The sequence below is a fragment of the Trematomus bernacchii genome, unplaced genomic scaffold (assembly GCF_902827165.1).
Source record: "Trematomus bernacchii unplaced genomic scaffold, fTreBer1.1, whole genome shotgun sequence".
NCBI lineage: Eukaryota > Metazoa > Chordata > Actinopteri > Perciformes > Nototheniidae > Trematomus > Trematomus bernacchii.
The window spans coordinates 17,355,166-17,374,960 of NW_022987973.1; the positions used below are offsets into that span (position 1 = coordinate 17,355,166).

The 19,795-nt window shown below is 38.9% G+C and overlaps 1 protein-coding gene across 1 annotated transcript in view; it reads left to right on the plus strand.

Annotated features, from left to right (window-relative positions):
• The first annotated feature begins 1,152 nt into the window (after positions 1–1,152).
• Positions 1,153–19,795, plus strand: part of tspan4a (tetraspanin 4a) — a 110,635-nt gene continuing 91,992 nt past the window's right edge. Inside the window, exon 1 of the mRNA XM_034116130.1 lies at positions 1,153–1,239. The gene's annotated coding sequence lies outside the window, so the exon portion shown is untranslated. The remainder of the gene's footprint in view (positions 1,240–19,795) is intronic.

The following is a 19,795-nucleotide window of genomic DNA, read 5'->3' on the forward strand; positions in this document are numbered from 1 at the left end:
CTGACTTTTTTGACAGTTCTACTTATCCTGGGGAAGTATTTAAAAAGGTACTAGAGGAATCCTAATCACTTAGATGTGATGTTCACAATGGTTTTCATTTGAGGTTTTAATGAATATGATACATCTCAACAATTAATGAATGGATTGTCATTCAATTTGCAGCAAACATCTCCACTCCCATCAGCATGAATTGCATTTATTCAAATCATTTGCAACTGTTTAGTTTAGCGCCATCATAAGATCAAAATCATAATTTATCTAACTCTTTTGTTTATGACTTAGTAATGGAAAAATGAATGACATTCCCATCAGCCTCAGCTGTAGTTAGTGTTTAGCACTAGACGAAGCCATCAGCATGTTGTCACTGGGGTGCTAATGCGACATTTACTCTTTGTAATGGGTCGTAACATTTTGCTCTGTATCCTCAAATATAACAAACACAATGAAAAAGTAAAGTATTTGACAGCAAACACAGAACTGTGTGAAAACATTGACAAAAGTCTAGTAAATACATGTTTACAAACCAGTAACGAGGAGATGGCTGTCTTCCAATCCAAACTCACGGATATGTTTAACACCATAAGCTAATAGTCTATCACAAGCCACAGGAAACGTCACAGGTCCTGTTTGATTTATTAAACTTCAATTACAGTTGAATATTACTGACAAACGCAGGTTCCAAAAAAAGTCTTTAAAATGGTAAGCTGTGAAAATAAGCTGTCATGGTGAAAATATTACATTTGGTCACTTTAAGGAAAATAATTTGCTTACAAACGACCACACTGCCTGTGGCTGGCCATTTGTATTAAGTATAAGAAGCAATTTGTATTCATCAGCTGCTGCTTTTATATCGCCTACTGAATCAGAGCAAATTAGCCTATAAATTACTTTCTATTCTCAGTGGGCCGTCAGCTCTACAGAGAATGATTTAATTATATTAAGAGCAATAGCTTTACTTACCACTAGATGTCAGCCTTTTGCTGTTTTGGCAGGCCTGTCAGAACGTCACGGGGGGAGAGAGAGAGATGGAGAGAGAGAGAGAGGGAGAGAGAGAGAGAGAGAGAGAGAGAGAGAGAGAGAGAGAGAGAGAGAGAGAGAGGAGAGAGAGAGAGAGAGAGAGAGGAGAGAGAGAGAGAGGGAAGGAGTCTGTTGAGAGGAACAACTTGCGAAGTTTTGTCATACACTGAGGGAAGAAGAGGGACAGCCAGCAGAGAGTGTAGAGAGTGGGATAAGTGTTTGGTAAGTCATTTTCACCTTTATCTTAATACAGTATTTAAATGAGATGTGCAAACTAACTCTTATCCTCAACTTCTTCTACTTTGCATCTTTGATTCTGTATTCCAAACATATAGTGATCCGGTTTATGAGATTAAACTTAGTTATTAAGGGAGCTTTTGCCCTCTGAATTTTTCTAATTATTAGGGCTAAACTATATCCCATTTATCTTGTGTGAAATGGTAATGAATGTTGTTTACTTAAAGGTGGGATAATATGAATCTTATGCGCTCACTTGGTATGATTTTCTCTCTTACACTGGCCAGGATATGTGTTTTTTCTGCTCCTAAGTTGTTGTCTATACTATTGGTTGTTTTAGCAGTATGTTATGATGGGGGAAATGTGGTGATGTCTGACAGTGAAGCTTTCTGATTGGCTGAGGAATGTTTCCCTGGACCTCGATGAAAGACAGAAATAAACTTGTGGCGAAGAACAACATTTCAGAATACCAACCATTCCACAAGCTTTTCCCTCCCATCACTTTTTTTTCTGGACGTGTTACAGGAACTTAAGGCCTCACTGACTTCTCAAAACCATGGCTGGCTGGCATAGTGCAGAGGAATTCACTGCCATACAATGTGCCCTTATGCTAGGTTAGCAGAGGGCTTACATTCTCCTATATTAAGCTGCTTCATATTACATGTGGCACATAAAACATTTTTCTCAACTTCAATGAGAGCAGAAACGCTCCATTAAAGGGGGAATCTATTCCAAAAACGGTTAAAACATGAGGTGTTTCCATACGCCCATGTTGTTATTAGCATTAGTGGGTTTAAAAAACTGAAAAATCTCTCAGCTGTTCAAGAATATCAATGCTAAACGACAGCTTTTGGCATCAGTCTCACTATCAAGGCAAAGGTTTTCTTTCTTTATAAACTTAAGTTTGTGTTGATTCTCAATAAGTGTACATGGAGGGATGTTTAATCAGAGAGTGCGAGAATCCCTTTGAAGTGCACTGACAGAGACCACAATAACAAGACATTTGAATCATAAGCACCACTTGACGTTTGTTCAACTAGAAAAACTCTCACTGACTTTCCTCTAAAAACATATGCATATTCACATTTAACTGTTTCTTTAAGTGTTACAGACATCAAACCTGCTTCCCACATGTCTCCTTTTTCCGAAATACAAACATACACCAAGTTGTCAGTGTAAAAGGTATAGCTATATCTATTTGCTAGGTACGGGGACTTAAATATGAGAACTTGCTGCTTTCAATTTCTTGGAATTGTTAATTTAATTTGACATTCATGATTTTAAACAAAAGTATATTTGACAGAATTATTTTTGGTAGAGTGAATTGTAATTAGGGATACCCTAATCCAACTTTTTCATTTTACTTAAACTGTATCTTCCGACACTAATTACCAACCTATTACCATACCAATTGCTTTTTTCTTAATTAAAAATCTGTACAACAGCTCCCTCAATCTGTGAAACTCATTATCAAATAAGACACTATTATAATGTTTTAGGGATCGCTGTGGCACTAAGCATGACTAAACACATGTAATTTATACTGGAATCAGTTATCTTTGATATCTTTGGAAACTACAATATATATATATATGAATAATTAATAATGAATGCCAATCTGTACATTAATTACTAATGTATTTAACTGTTGACGCAGCTTGTGAAATGGGGTTAACAAATGAAATAGACAGGGAAACTTAAGGGAAGAAGTGAATGACATTAGTGATTTACTGGTTAACCCCTGAACATCACAGATTGATGAATCAAACAGTATAAAACGATTGAAGGACCTTTTTCTCTTTTTAGGTGAACCAATCAAATTTGTTCTACATAGTGTACATATATGACTTATTGAATCCTGCTCATTAAATCTCAGATACTTCCCAGCTCGCGATGACAGACGGCCTTGACACATTGATGTGTAGACGGAGACAGTAACGAGAAGGAAGGCAGCTTCCTCTCCCCATGTCCTCCCACAAGTCACCGGCTATGGCTGAACTGATGACTGGCATCTGCACGCTGTTTACATTCTGCCGGCAATTTCTGGCCGAGAGCAAAGCCGCTTCCTAGACACAGTTTTCAATCTGTGTGCTGTGTTTGGTGCATATGGCATCTAGCTATTTTGATGGGAGTTGTGAGGAAATGTTTGGGAGAGGAGGTGTCGAGTGTTTTCTTTAATCGTCACAGCTGGTGTTGTTTGTCCAACTGGAACTCTGTGGCCCACTTGTAGGTGTGGCAACTCTCTGGATAATTGCCTTGAACACTGGCTGCACTGAGAGTGGATATAACAAGGCGTCATTGTACTGCCGCCTGCAGGTGTGTGCGTGTGTGGACACGTGCACGGCTCTGCTCTAAATTCACTCACCCAATTTTTCCCCAGTTCGTGTTCCTTCAGTGCATTTTTTTTTTAGCCAGATCTCAGATGGTCCTCTTTCCCTTTGTTCCCTCAGTGTTTTGTGCCTGCAGTTTTCAGCCTCATGTTCTTGCAGCCCACTTTTCAGCCCTGTCAGAAGACGAAAGAGTAGAGAAGCAAACACAATCAGTTTTAGATATTGTACAGAGCACATTCAGAGGTGGTCTAAAAATATGTAAAGCAAGGGGAAAATACTAAGTTATTCAGTCATAAAGCTCAGAGGGTTGCAACAATGCAAACCATCAGTTATGTACACAATATCACAGGAGATATCAGATACTACAATGTATGATACGTCCAATTTAAATGACTTATTGGTCCAACCAATGATGGGAGATTAAACTTTGCTGGTTAAAATGAGGAAGCAGGAAACAATAAAGGTATACAACAATAAACACACATTTTTCATTATCTTTTTTCAGGGCAACCAATATACACATCATTTTGTCAGAAAGGATCTCCAAATTACATTTTGACTATTCCTATAAGGCATTTCGATTGAATAGTGCCTCCCAATGTCTGATCAGCAGGCATTTCTTGAAAACATTACCAACAGTATAAAACCATTGAAGACCCATTTTTTTTAATTCTAGGTAAACTAAACTCATTTTCTACATAGTGTTAGTATATGACTTGTTGAATATCGCTCATTAAATCTCAGACACAATCCAGCTTGCAATGACAGACGGCCTTAATTTCAATTTAAATGTCACAGAAAGGCCAGCATGGATGCAAAGAAAGAGCGACCCTTAAAGGTGGGGTATGTAATTTATTTCAGAAACACTTTTTGTTATATTCCATGGAATGCTCTTAACATCCCGATAGCAATGAATATATTAAATGCTTTGACAATAAATACATAAAAAAATGTCATCTGTGGAAGCCGTAATACTGTAAAAAGCACGACCAATCATTTTAGCCGGCCCGGCTAAAATAACTGGATGGCCTACCTGCCTGTCAGCCTTCCATCTGTGCACAAACTTATCTCGTGCCCTCATTGGTCATGTGCACGTTCGTGTGTGTTGGAGGAGGGGCTCTGTAAGGAAGTGGCAGATTTTTCCCGGTTGTGTATTTTCAAATTCTATCGCAGTCGAGCTGGTTTCTCCAAAATTACCTACCCCACCTTTAAGACAACATCTGTGATGATGTATTCATATTCCATTTGATGTTATCAATCAAATATGGCCTCCCTTATAGTGTATGTTTTTCATGTTGGTCCTTGACTGTGATGTTTGAGCGTCACTGTGATGTAGGTGCAGTTTGACACCTGAAGGCTGTTTTAACGTTCATATTCTGAAGGGGTAAAGTCTCTTTGCTCACCTCCAATCTATGATTAAGACATGTATACAAGCAGGATTTGTTAGTTTGAAAGCCATTTGTAGTACAATATAAAACTACAGTGCACAATTACTGAGTGTGAATTCAAAGAGACATCTTGGTTCCAGCAGTCCAACTTTTGTAATTAGAAGAACGATTTGGGGAAATAATCTAATTGCGATTTTTCTGACAGATATTGCGATTCGATTTGCGATATTTGTTTTTAAGCGACCCAGCTATCTCCAGCTAGGAAGGTCGTATCAACGTGCTCCCGTCTCTAGCACCCCCGCAGCCCGAGTTACGAGTGAAAGAACTAAACTTACATGAAACTTCCGTTGGGTTGCTTTAAAGTCAAGCTTCAGTTTAAGATTCACCCTGTAATAGAAACATGTGATGGAGCATTACTAACCTGACTCAGATGCTTTGTTTCACCAAACCATCTAGGAAAGCTCCATTGGAAGCCATTTGGAAAAGTATTTCAAAAATACTTGGCAGGTGATTGGATCAATCTGTCTATCACCTTCTTTCATGGGCCACTTCTGATTGGTTAACAATGGCTGGTTCATGTGGAGCACAGCACTTCTGATTGGTGTGGATGACTGACACACAAGAAGAAAAACATTTTTTTTTTTTTAAGTAAAAAAAAAAAAAGAAGAAGTTTAAAAGAAATCGTAGGCTTTGCGATTTGATAATCGCATCATTTAAAATCGCGATTTCGATTTAAAATCGATTAATTGTTCAGCCCTATTAAGAACAGATTATTCGTATGTCTTAAAACATTTCTGGAAAATATAGGTTGATCTAATTAATGTCTCTATTATTGCCTCACCCACATATTTGAACAAAAGTCACGTGCAGTAAAAATCTCTAAAACCCAAACAATGGAACTCAGGGTCTTTAAAGATTCAACCTTTTAACAATGGTTCATTTTAAAGCACTATAGTTTGAACATTCTGGGAAATACTTTTTTTAGCTTTCTTGCCGCGAGTTAGATGAGAAGATTTATACTAATTTCATATCAACCCATAATGAAGCTCAGCATAAAGAAAGAAGTTTAAACAATACAAAAACGTAAGTGTAAGAAGAGTATCATTTTTAGTTTAACAGAGTTTGTTCCTTTAATGACAAAGAGCACTCTCAACTTATGACTAATGTTATCCAATTGTATTTTCTTTTTAAATCTATGCATGTACACATATTGTTTGTATGTGTAAAATGTACTCAGGTCATATAGGGGATAGATTTGTTTAACTGCTCTCAAAAATGACAGAGGGAATACAAACAAAGAGCGTTTGACAGTCAAAGTCACAGCCACCTTTATTCTCTCTTAACTATGCACTTTACTTGATGTCGCACACACAGGGGTTGTTTTATTTTTCTGTCTGTTCTCTCACGATGTTAGGCACCAGCATGGCCTCTTACATTTTTGAAAGGTCTATTTTGTCCCCTCCGTTGCTCCTTGTTGAGAGCTCTGCTAAGATGTGAGCGCTGAGTGAAAACCACAAGTCATAACCACACTCTTTCACTGTTGCTGACTCCCAGTCTCACGCCCAGTTTAACACAGAAAAAACACAAGGCGAGGTTTTTTCCCCCCACTGCATTGCTTGATGTTTCCTCTCGTCCCAACACCATATATCTCATTCTGTCCAGCATGATTTACTTCGTCTGGCTGTCATACCCAGCTCTATTCATTGTTTGGTTAGGACACCACAGTTTTCTGTGATGGTGATTATAAAAATAGCAGCAGGCATTTACATTCTGTATATGGCTGTTTTTAGTTTTTAGCCTTTTTGGCGGTGCAACTGCAGACTTATCTTTACATGGTATGTAATTTTGCATAGCATGGGTAATTCTTTAAACATGCAGGCATCCCGCAAAGTCTAAAATGGTTTCCTGTACATTTCTGATTGTATGATTTTCTTTTATCGACTTTTGAATGCTTTTATCTGTACACTCTCTGGAAATGGAGGATTCAGATTGTATCAAATGTCACAGAAAGCAGAGCACTCTGAAGTCTAGTCTCTGCATTTAACCCATCTTAGTTTTTGGAGGAGTTGGCAGCATTTATATATACACAGCGCCGTAAAAACCCTTTGCCCAAAAGTCCAAAATCTGTACGTGGTCTGTTCTGGGACTTAAACCAGCATTAGCGACCCTCGGTTCCTAAGCCTAGTGCCTACATACTGCGCTACTTCTGCTTTATTTCTTGATTAGATTACATTTTCCCTGTTCTGTCTCAGCAGTCAGAGTAAGGGTTTGACTTTTATTCAGATTCCTGTCTGACAACCACTCGTAGCCCGTTTTTGCTGATCTTAATAGAGTTAGTCTAACTCTATATAGGCAGGCTCCCTGGACATGGATTTTGCCATTGCCTGGGAGTGAAAATCTATTTTCATGACTTCAAAATGAAGAGCATCTGTCTCTAGATTTGAAGAACAATGCTGTCACAAATGTCCCAAACCCCATGACGTCCTGAAGTGTGACTAAATTCAAAGAACGTTTTGATTTGTTGTTGACAATCTGCATACCGTATAATGAAATATGTAACACAGATTTGGTTATGTAGTTTTCCCAGCTATTTTATTTTAATTACCCCATTGAAACAGAGATAATTTGTGTCTGAAATTATAGGTTGAGCTCTTCTTAGATGTGTCTTTGTTTCCCCATCACATCTGCGTTTTTTAATCTGTTCAAAAAGTGTGCTGAGTTTCTCCAGCTCAATGGGGAGTCTCTGTGAACAGCTATGTTCAATTCTCCTCAGAGACTTTGAATGGGATTCATTCAAGCCTTTTTTTTGGCTGAGCCACTCAGGCACTTATCCATTCTGGTACTGAAGCTACTCTATTTTGTATCATGTCTGGTCCTGGAACATCAGTTGTAGCAACATAAAAGCTTGCTGTCTTTTGATCTGATAGTTGTCTCAAAATGAATAAGCTACTGATTCGAATATTTGTCCCGAATAAGAGATACTTGCTAAATTTGACAGATGAAGGAAATTCTCTTTTTGTTTTGCTTCAAATTGTCACTCGTATTTGAGGATTATTTTAAATCAACATCAAGAGACACATTAGTCAGAAGACACATCAGTTTAATAAAGTCGAAAAACACAAATAAACTCAGGAGGTGTTATGCTCTGCACATCATATGACACCCCAGGAACAGCAGCAGGGGAAGGACCCAGACACACAATTGATTTCTGTTCACTGGGTCACCATGGAAAACATTACGGTATAGTCAATCAGATCTCAAAAACTCTAATCTCTAAAAACTCACAGACACAATTGGAAACTATCTTGGAAACACTGAAGCATCTAGCTGTTTAGGAGTAAGTAGACAAGTTGACAAGTTCATTCAAGTTGCTTCTAAAAGGCATTTAAGGCAAGTGGGGCGTAAATATGATTTCAAGTCTAATCAATCATAGCCTCAAAAACATTTCAGCTTTTCATTTTTTACTAATTTGCCATAAACTTTGAACTAAGAAGAACACACTTGAACATTTATGGGTTAGTGTGTGTAGTTCACAAGCCAAAATTCAAACAATTTCAGATGAAGTTAAAGGGGGCTGTTTTCTTGTCAGTGGAGAACACAAGCTGAACTTCTAACGTAAAAAAAGGCTTTATTGTCCTGATTAGTACGAAAATCCTGACTCTGGAAACCTCCTGAGTATTGAGTTTGGCATCTTATTACCTTTTTAGTTGTTATCACAACTGCTTTGAGCAATACCACCTCTTTTCACTCTTCAGTAGTGCTCAGTGTATTTTGATTCTCTACATTTGCCGTTTTCTCTTTCATAAGCAGAGTCACACAGAGCAGGGTGACTAAAAGAACATTTTGTTTTTATGCAATTTAGAAATGAGTCATCTAATTATATCCCTAATCAGCTCACAGTGGCTAATGTCACGTGTCATCACCCACTGTGAGCAACAATCCTTCCAGCACTGTAATCAACTCACAAAGACAGGGTTTTGTTGCCCTGATTAGTGAGGTCTGGGTAACTTCTGCAACAGCCTTGCCAAATCTGCACATGCAGCTCGCAGACAAGCACACACACTGCTTGAAGGATTCCCATTGGAAGAAGAAGACTTTATTTATCCCTTCGAGGGAAATTCTATTTTCACTCTATTGTTTCTCTACACAATACACCAGAAATACACACACAGGACCCTTAGAAATGCATTAATGGAGAGGTGTCAGATTAAGGGGGATTCCATGATTTGGCACACTGAGCAGTTTGGGGTTCGGTTCTCCTACTACAGTACCAGACAAATACTTGTGCTTGGTCAGTGAGGGGAATTGAACCATTGACCATCTGGTTCCCAAGCCTACCTCTAGTTTTTCTGATGTCCTACGTTGTCTTTATAATTACTTTGGGACCAAGCACACACACACACACACACACACACACACACACACACACACACACACACACACACACACACACACACACACACACACACACACACACACACACACACACACACACACACACACACACACACACAACAAATGCCATGTTGCTCTATTATTTGTTGTGCTCCTATCTAGGTCTGTGATATAATTAACATTCAGTGTGCCACCCCATAGTCCACAGCGACTTGTTCTCATTGAGAAGTTCACAAGGTACTTCTTTACTGACACAGCCTGCGGATTAGTTGCTATGGAGACAAAGCTGTCGGAAGAAGGGAGGAATACGTTATCCGATACTTGTGTTTGCTTTCTCCGCAGGAGGATATGTTACCGAAAAGTCTGAAGATTAATATTGACAGAGGCTCGGTAACTCTCAGGGACTGAGTGTGTTCAAAACCTCAACATGTACTTCTCCTCTTTCTGCCCATCCCATCCATTCATTTAATGGACAGTAATGTTTAAACACAGAAGAAAAATTACATAACTTCCATTAATTACCTACTTATTACTTTATGAATTATTCAGCAAGAAGAGCTTCAGTATGTTTGCTTTATCCTAATTTTCTCACCCTAACCTTGAAATGTTTGCATATTACTAACTCTCTGTTAGAGCAACTGTGATATTCAGCTTTAATTCATTAGTACTGCAAATCGTGTATGATATTCAAAACAAAAGGCAGCACATTCTGTTTTAGTGCATAAAACTAAACTAATGTCACTTTCTCTGAGTGCCTTTTATGAAGTCATAACAGGGATGTTTATTAATAGAGGACACTTCACATTTGTGAAGTGTAATGACTCGTTTTGACTCCTGTGAGCCTCTTTACTCCCCGTTAATAATGGTGAAACTGGAGTGACTGGAGTGCCAGCTCGCAGTGTTGAAGTTGGCCACCGGGAGCTAAATGAGCCATTTAGGGAGTCTGTGGTGAAAGAACGAGCTGGAAGACTGCCCTGTGTACATGTTCAGGGAGGGCTGGTAATCAAAACTGGCTGAATGTTTAATTGAATTTTAAAAGGTCAGGTCTGTAGTTATTGTGGGGGACAATAAACCAGCAGACTCTCTGTTTTCAAAGTTGTCCTCAGAGGTGAAGGTTGGCAGTTTTGTATGTTTTTCTTGTTGCAAACTAATTCTGTAAAAGGACCACAATAGGAATTAATAGATGCTAATTAAAGTATTGCCTGTGTAGCCTGACATATAAATTAGATCCCACACAATAAAGACCAGTGGTTTACAGCCTGGAGGTTTATACCTTAACAAAGAGTCTTAGAAAACAGTCAGTCTCTCTTTGCTTGTTATAACAGCATGGCTAGAGCTGACCCTGAAAACCCCTGAGAGACTCAGGCATGAAAAACATCCAAGCACCCAACACAAATGATCCGATTCGTGATGTGTGGAGCAAACACCAGCTTCAGAAATATCTGTTTTTGTTATCATTTTCCACTAACCTATTCAGTTTTTTCCTTTAATCTGTCATTTAGCGGAGCATGAGTCTGACTGTGCAGGGTGTCCCATTGTTGTCAATTGGTCGTAACAAAGCAGTTGTTTGTTTGTTGTTTTTATTCATTCTTAGGCGCTAATAATGCCACCCACTTCGTCTGAGCTCACATTCACAATAAGACATTCCTGTCTCACCACATCGCAAATGCTTAGCTAACAGTGCTGTTGATAACAAGCTATGGAGGCGTCCTGTGCAGTTGCTAAAAAGCCTAAGAATATCAACTGTGTCCAGTTTTTGAAGACATGCCAACATAGCAACAGCTGTTACAAAAGATTTGAAAAGTAGTAATCAAAACAAAACAACGAATGTGAAGGATTTAATAGTAAGTGGGTATCAAAGCCAATTTCATGAGCTCCTTTTTAATAATAATGTTAAACAAACACCTACACAGGAGAGCACACCGCCAATGAACTGCAAGCTCCTTTAAAGAAAAATGATTCTGTTCAGTGAAACATGTAATTGTGTTCGAAAAACATTTCCACACATTTGATGATCAAACACTTTTCTCTCTGTTGCAAGTCACTTACACTGTACTACGCAACACTGACTGCTGTTTACCAGCTGACCCATGATACATATGGGCAGATCAGCGGGCTCTCGAAGGGTGAAGAAAAAAAAGGACATACATTTAATGAGATTCCAGCTTCCCGTTTATATCCTTTTATGGCAACCATATTGTGTAAAGTAAAGCAAGAAAGTAATGATAGTGTTGAAACGCATTAATGATCTTAGTCACAGAACGTCATATGTGAGACTACAGCCACAAACAGTTTTTGGGGGCAAATATATTATCATTCCCCTGTAAATGTGTTTACATAATGAATTCTGATATTAGATTATGCTAACCTAACCTGGGACATGTTACGCGTTTTGTAATTTGAGGTTCATTGTGTTATACTGCTTTATTTCTCAGGATCTTTACTAGTAAGCTTGATAGCTGCGTCATTTGGTTCAGTTAGCTATGTACACCAGGAGGTGACCGAATATTTAACAACTTATCTTCAAGTAAGAACTAGTTTATGTGGTTCAACCTATTTTAATAAGGAGATGCCAAAATCTTCCCTTAATAAATACTTCAGTCATAATCAGGTTTAAACTTACACACAGCTTGTGTACTCCTGGTCTGCTCTGATGAAACCTTACTCCAGCATTCCTGGAAGTGAAAGCCAAGAAACATCATGTTAATTATATGGTCTTTGTTGTCATTTTTCAAAATAACCTTGTAAGTTGATTCGTACAACATTGCGGATGGTTTCTTTAGAAAGTTATCTTCCTAGAGTTCAACTGCTAAAACACAGAAACGAGACAATCTATATCAAGCAAAAAAAAATGTAGGTTGTCCTGACAGATGTGTTGCGCTTAAAACCCAACATTTTATTTTCAGACACCAACCAAATATCCGACCACAACTGCAAAAAAATTACTCAAGATGCCCTTACTAGATATTGACGAATATGTTAATCATCATCAGCAGAGGACATTTGTTTAATTGTCATAGAGATTTTTTGGTTGAAAGCTCTGATAGAATTAGATGTCCAAATGTTTTACCAAAGACGGACATTGTGCTAAATTAGATTTCTGGTTGCTTGAGAACACATGGTCTCGTTCATTTTCGATAAACTCAACAAGATACACAGTACGACTGCTCTTTTATGTTTTCTAAATTTAAAAATAAACCTCCTCAGTTTCGCAGTTCATATAAAGCCCATGTCCCTTATTACTTGGAATCCCTGTAAATAATAAGCAGACCATGCAACAGCAAGTGCTAAAAAAATCCATTAACAAGCAACACAACATTTATCACTTTGTGTCCTTTACTTTGCTGTTTTTGTTGTCTTCACATCACTATGAAACATCATCATTTGGCTGGTTGTGTAACGTCACCATAGAAACACATTTGAAAAAGCACCAATAGGATTGCCCAATCATGGATAGCCCTGAAAACATGTTACAGTTACTGTGAGCAAATAAAAAGGTTTTAGCTTGGCAGTTGTGGACGTTTATTCCAGCACTACCATCAAACATTAAGGATTTAATAAAACATGCTTTGTTGCAGCTCTTCTTTTTGAGCAAAATTAATATTTGAGCCTTGTCAGTTAAGCACCAGAAGTGGCAGTAGGTGTTCTGCACCACAGATCAGGATGTTAGTGGAAAATCCTTTGATGCTTGCAAACACAAATGCATGCATGACACATGATACGACATTAACAGACATTAGCAGCTCCGCTCCTCAGACTGCAGCAAGCTATACTGTAACTGTGTTTTAAACACTATTGACAGCATCAGGAGAACAAGATGGACCAAGGTCCTTGAGGAAAGAAGAAGCTCACACACACAAAGAGACACACAAAGACACACTTGAGCATTCATTGTTTCATGTCTGCTCCGGGGACTTGATCATCTGTTATCCCTCTGGTGCTCTCTGTTTCCTGGATCAAGCATGTTTGCCCACACACAGCCACCTTTCTGAACACTCCTCTGATGAGATTACTCACACTGGGATTCCGGCTGTGTTGTTTTGCCCATATGTTCTGATGTGATGCTCTTTAAATGGTGCAAATGAGAGAGGACAGAAGTCTCTGTGTGTTTCCGTGCAGATGAGGGTCTGACTGAGTAAATGAAATAGTGGATTTATTTGAAATGAAATGCTGGGTCATAGGGGCTTGGACTGTGAGCCGTAGGGTTGCCGGTTCAAGTCCCCGACCAGACCTAAATATGGAGTGTGGACTGCTACTTGGAGAGGTCCCAGTTCACCTCCTGGACCCTGCCTTAGTGCCCTTGAGCAAGGCACCGGTAAAACTAATGAAAAATATAACAAAAATAATATTAAAAAAATATATATTTAAAAAAATATATATATATGTTTTAAATGTTTTTAAATATTATTTTTTAGAATATCTTAGGCCCTCACAGAGGGCCCTGACGGCTCGCCACTGATATATATATATATATATATATATATATATATATACTATATAGGAAGTTACACAACATTGACTGGAGCAAATGCAAAGTATTTATTTGAGTGCATTGAGCGCACATTCAGGCAATTAAATATACTCTATCTCTACATAAATAAAACTCACTGCATCCTACTACGCTTCCAAACCATTTGTTTAACAGACATAAAAAAGTAAAAGCATGTCTGCTAATCAAAGATTCTCATTAGTAAAACACTTTCCAATTTTACTGTGATTGGATAATCACACATGCACTGTTGTCTGAAGCACTTCAATTGTGTATAATGAGCAATGCCAACAAAGAAAGACTGAGAAGCCCGAGTTACATTTCAAACTTTTCTTGCTTTTCAGTCCTACCATTTGTTTTTTACAATCAGACATACAACATTCATTTAAAGGGGACCTATCATGCAAAATGCACTTTTGCACGTCTTTTATACATGAATATGTGTCCCCGGTGTTCCAGGGAACTCACCAAGTGTCAGAAAACACAACCCTCTCTATTTTCCTCCATAACCAAATCTCTAAAAAAAGGGGCTGCAACGAATCTGATAAAAACTGATCCAGATTTGAACACTGTCCTGACGTCAGGACGGTGGCGCTACGGCTATTGGGCCAACTCTCCACCTATCAGGGGAATGTGGGGTTGGGCCACGGCCGGCCATTGCCGCTCAAAAGCACTGGAGACGCTGTAGTACATATGCCAGGCCTGTAAGTGGCGCTGTAGTCTGCCACAAAAGCAGCGAAGAAGACTTCCCGCGCATGGTTACCATGGTTACCCTTCTGTTTATTCTCCGCTGTGGCTTTTTTTCTCCCTCCCCGAGGCAAGCGTTTGCTCCTGCTGCTTTAATTCAATGCAATCCCTCCCCGTCGAGGCAAGCACTGTAATTCTCTCCGGTTAGTCCACCAGCAGATGACAAACACCCACCTCTCCGCCTCTTCCAAGGAACGAGGGGACCGTGCAGCAGAGTTTCAGTTTCAGTTTCTTTCGCCGGTCAAGATGTCCGTTAAAGTTTAAATCTTCCGGACAAAATTAGAAAAGTGCCGGTCAAAGGTCTTCTTTGTTATTTATTGAGCTTTAAAACAAATGAATAACGACTCTATATAATAATATAATAAAACACGGAGGACGGAGATCTATTTTTCTCCCCCTCTTCTGACTTGATCAGAGCGGCTCCCCTCTCCTGCAGGGGGGCGTGGTCAGCTGCAGCTCACAGAATCAGCCCCCTGCAAAAACAGTGCTAGAAAGAGCAAATGGAGCGAAATGAGGCATGGCTAAAATGCATGATCTGTTTGGTATTTTGAAAACAGAAACGTATAAATATACCTTATATAGGTATGGCCCTACAATATATCATTTAAATATAGCATGATAGGTGTCCTTTAATATTTAAATAACATTTGTTGATCAGGCTTTGTTTTGTGTTAGAGTTACAAGTACAGCTTTAAAATGTGACACGCTTTACTCAAAACCATTACAGCATCTGTAGAAACACTTCAGTGAAGTAAACCTATAAAACATTGCAGCTTCTTCAAATGTACCTGTAAATAAGAAGTAGTGGGATACTTTCATTAGGAATTGAGTATATTCTGTTAAATGTGAATATGCTGCTTTCATAGAGTATAATCTGGGGGTGGGAGTCATGTACTGTATGTACTGTATGATACTATGTATAGTGTCAACCAGTTACCATGTTAACACAGTGGGGGTGGGCGTTCATGTATGTGTGACATTGTATGTTTTTACATATGAGTATTTATGTCAGTAAAATGGATGAATGTACAGCAACCACCCACTGCTTCTTTCCACCTGGGGGGATTTTTCCTCCCTTCATGTCCATAAATAAATGTCCACACAGAGCATATTTGTCTCTTCTTGGGCAGCGTTTGACTGGCAAGCAGGGTAATCACCTTTCAGCTCGGGGGGATTAGCGGCAGAATGCAAATGGCAGATGTGACACATATGCATACATCATGTTTGCAGGTGCGGACATTTTCATGCTAGCTGTTCAGATGTGTGGAGAAGAAATCAGAATCACACATAAGGCTTTTGACACCCAATAAGGCAGACATTTTGACAAATTGATGGCGATATTGATGAATAGATGGGGTTTTTATATTTGTAAATTAGCGTTCTGCGACAGGTTTGAAAGATTTCCTCAGACACGTTGGCAGTGTTTGTAATAGGCTGACTAATACTGCATCTGGATGCCATTTCCATGTAAATTAGTAAATTGAAAGAAAGTATGACATGATTAAGTCATGGATACCGGTTGTTTGCTTTTGTGTGATCATTGGCCATCAGTAATTATATCATACAAAGTGGAATAATGAGAGCGCCAAGATGTGAGTAATGGAAGTCAGTCTTCATCAGTTTTATCTTGATAACAGCTGGGGTATGTTAATCAGTCTGCAACCATTATTTAAAGACATAGTGATATATTGGTGACTTAACCATTAACCTTTTTTTTGTTTTCCAGAACATCATTTACCGTTAATTGACCCAGCTTCTATATAATAAATGACTTCAGCCACAGACTTTATAAAATAAAAACCAAAAATAAGCAAAGAGGGGGCTCTGTAACAGAGCTAGCAGCTAGCGACCTGTAATAACACCCATCTGTCACTCAAAGTAGTTGTGGGGCCCCCCAATTTCGCATAACTTAAGCCTACATATAATTAAAACAGGTGATTAATATCACACTTCATCCCATTTACAGTTGACATGAATAGGACAGTTAGTTAAAGAGACCAAACTATTGGCTGTAAACATTATTTTCTGCTGTAAAGTTGAGGGACTTAGCATTTGGGTTCGTGGTGATTAAGCTCTGGGGCAGTGAAGCCAATACGGAAATTAACATAACCAGTTGATTAAGCTACTGCTACACTTTGCAGCCTCCTAGCTTAGCTTAGCATACCAACTGGAAATTGGATGGAAACAGCTAACATGGCTCTGTACTATGTGTGCAGAGCAGTGTACAGGGGGTAAAAAGATATCAGAAGCGCTTATTGAGAAAGGGGTTCTTATTTTAAGTAATTAAATCCCCAGTGCACCCACAGTTAGAGAGGGGTTATATACCGATCCATCACATCCCTTTTGTTGCTGCTTTTTCTCCTTTTTGATGCAGTTTGCATTCCACACATTTTTTGTGACTTTCCAGACTGCTCTCTCCTTGACATACTACATCTTGCAGTTTTATTTTTGATTGATGCAGCAGCAGTTTGGTTACAGATTATTTTTGCCATTTTGGAGCTCCTCACAAAAAATCAACATGCTGATTACCAGACCTCTCTTGTAGCTCATAACTGCTGGTACTTAGCACTAATCAGCACTAATACCTGTTGAGCTTTTAAATCATGATTACGTTTCTCCACAAGTCAAAGCCCTGCGTACTGTTTTTGTTTGCCTCCTGTGGACTTGTTTTGCTGTATGACTGTCACAAATAATGCACATACTGTAGAGCTTGGTCTGTAAAACAAGGGGACAACTCTGCATGCAGCAAGTAAAATGTATGAATATTTCAAGACTTCTCGTTCTGTTTATTCCACCACAGACACTGTTCAGTATGTGGTTGTAGTGTAATCACAAGTTGACAGGCCTACTTTAATTATACATGAAAATAATTATGCTCATGTAAGGTACTTTATTAAGGCTAGATTTGTGCATTGTTTCTCGTCTCATTTAATGACATGAGGCGACACATACCTGCTGATAACAACCTTAAGCCCAATTTGTTTTGTTTCTGTGGAGGCCGTTTGTGCTTTAAAAATGGTGTGAATAATTAAAGCTCAATTTCCTCAGTTCACCTTCCCTGATGATACTGTAGGTAATTTACCTTTAGGCTGTCTGAACCAGTACCAAAACAAAAAGTAAAAGATACATCGTCTTTTCTATTCCAGACTGGGAACACACTGAAAACTCTTCAACAGTCAGTGACACAAAAAAAGAACAGATGATCATTTCGGTTTAACAATAAGGAATCATTCTCTTATGTGTTAGTCCATCCCTCAAAATGTGATGATATGGCTGAATGATTTGAAAACGATATCTCATTGCGATCATCTTGACTGATGCAATTAAGATATAATTAACGATATAGGAGGTGCTGATTACTTTGACATCATTATTCTCATTTTCTGAAAACACATTATCATGATAATGTCGTAACTGTGTGTGACGGTATGTAACCAATCAAAGAGTTCCTCTTAAGTCTGAAGAATTCTATTTGTAGGCCATGGCATCCTTGCAGCACTACAATACTACATTCAGAATGATATTTTGACAAATAATTTTGCAAGGTATGTAATGTTGGTCGCTCTGAAACTTGCAACTGGAGAGTGACGGAAATGTCAATCTCAGTCTGTGGAAAAGGTTATGCTTCTTTACACATCGAGGAGGCATTAAGCAAACTTACCATTTATTCCTTTTCACTTTCACATTTCTTTGTGAAAGCATTTTTCTGTGCAAATGGAGCATTCACTCCACAAAACGTCTCTTGGGATTTTCTGAGATATTTTCATCTTGTTTCGGTCATACCTCCTTATGTATACCAGTTAAATGTAAACCTGAGAGACGCCAGGGGGACTAAAGGTAGTGATACACATATTTTTCTAATAAACATGTAGAATAAATATCATAAACGTATATTTCTCTGCTCCCTTAAGCACCATCTCTTAGTGTGCCAGCTCTGTAAAGACCCCACAAACGCCAGACACCATGCTGTAGTGCAAAATACAGAGAGCCTCCCTGGGGGCAATAGGTTTAGACAATATTGTGTGTCCTCATTTTGCAAAGCTTGAATGTAACAGATTTTCATTTATATGTAAAAGTCTGGCTTTTGACAACCATATAGAATACCAAAAGCATTGTCCTTCAAACAGAGCAGGATGAAACACAATCTGTCAGCTGTTAAGTATTTTCTACTTAAAGCTCCCATGTCATGCTTTTCCGGTTATTACCCGTCCCCTTGTGTGTTATGAAGGTTTTTATGCATGTAAACGGTGTGCAGAGTCAAAACCCTCAAAGTACACCCTGTAGCGAGTAAAACTCTAACACAGAAAATACCTCCCCAAAACGCCTCGTTGGAGATACGTCACTGCCCATTTGAGTCTTCCATTTAGTTCCGGGTACCGCCTGATGTCATGCGGTACCCGGAACGAAATGGACCAATCCCGAAGAGCTATGGCCACACCAGCAGCGTCGTGTTCCTCCTCCAGAGGTTCGAAGAACCGGCATTTCACAGACGAAAGCTTCCAAAACATTGCCCAGTTTGAGGCCGGATATGCACAGCTTGTTTGGACCGTTTGGAGCAGGGGAAGATCTGGGTATACAACCTGTAAGTTTGCATTGTTATTTGTGTATTTATCAAACAAGACTGTTTAAATGTGTAAACTGTGTTGGACTGCTAAGCCATTGACACAGTGCTAACTGTGCTAACTAAGTTGCTAGAGTTTCCATATATCAACTCTAATATCAGCAGATGGCCTTGCATACATGTATCTCATAGCAGGAGAATGTCTGCATTCACACACAAAATACCTATTGACAGTATACTCCGGGTGATTTGCCGGTCAGTCGCGAAACGTAATTACATTATAGCTGGCGTAGCGATCTAACACACGGAGCTAGAGCTAGTTTTGATCAGAAAAACATTTTTGTGATGCTACGTTGCTAGCGTTTAAATATATCAACTACAATGTCAGCAGATGGCCTTACATGTTTGTCATGGCAGGAGAATGTCTGCAGTCACACACACGGAATACTCATACAGTATACTGTACTGTGATTTACCGTACATTGTGACCGTACATATACTGCATGTAGCTAACGAGGCTAGCTGTATGCTAGCGCAAAACAATGTATTCATGCAAGTTACATTGTATGACCGAACGTAGCAGAATACCCGTATACGATTGCAATTATAAACACGTTATTGCTAGCCTAAT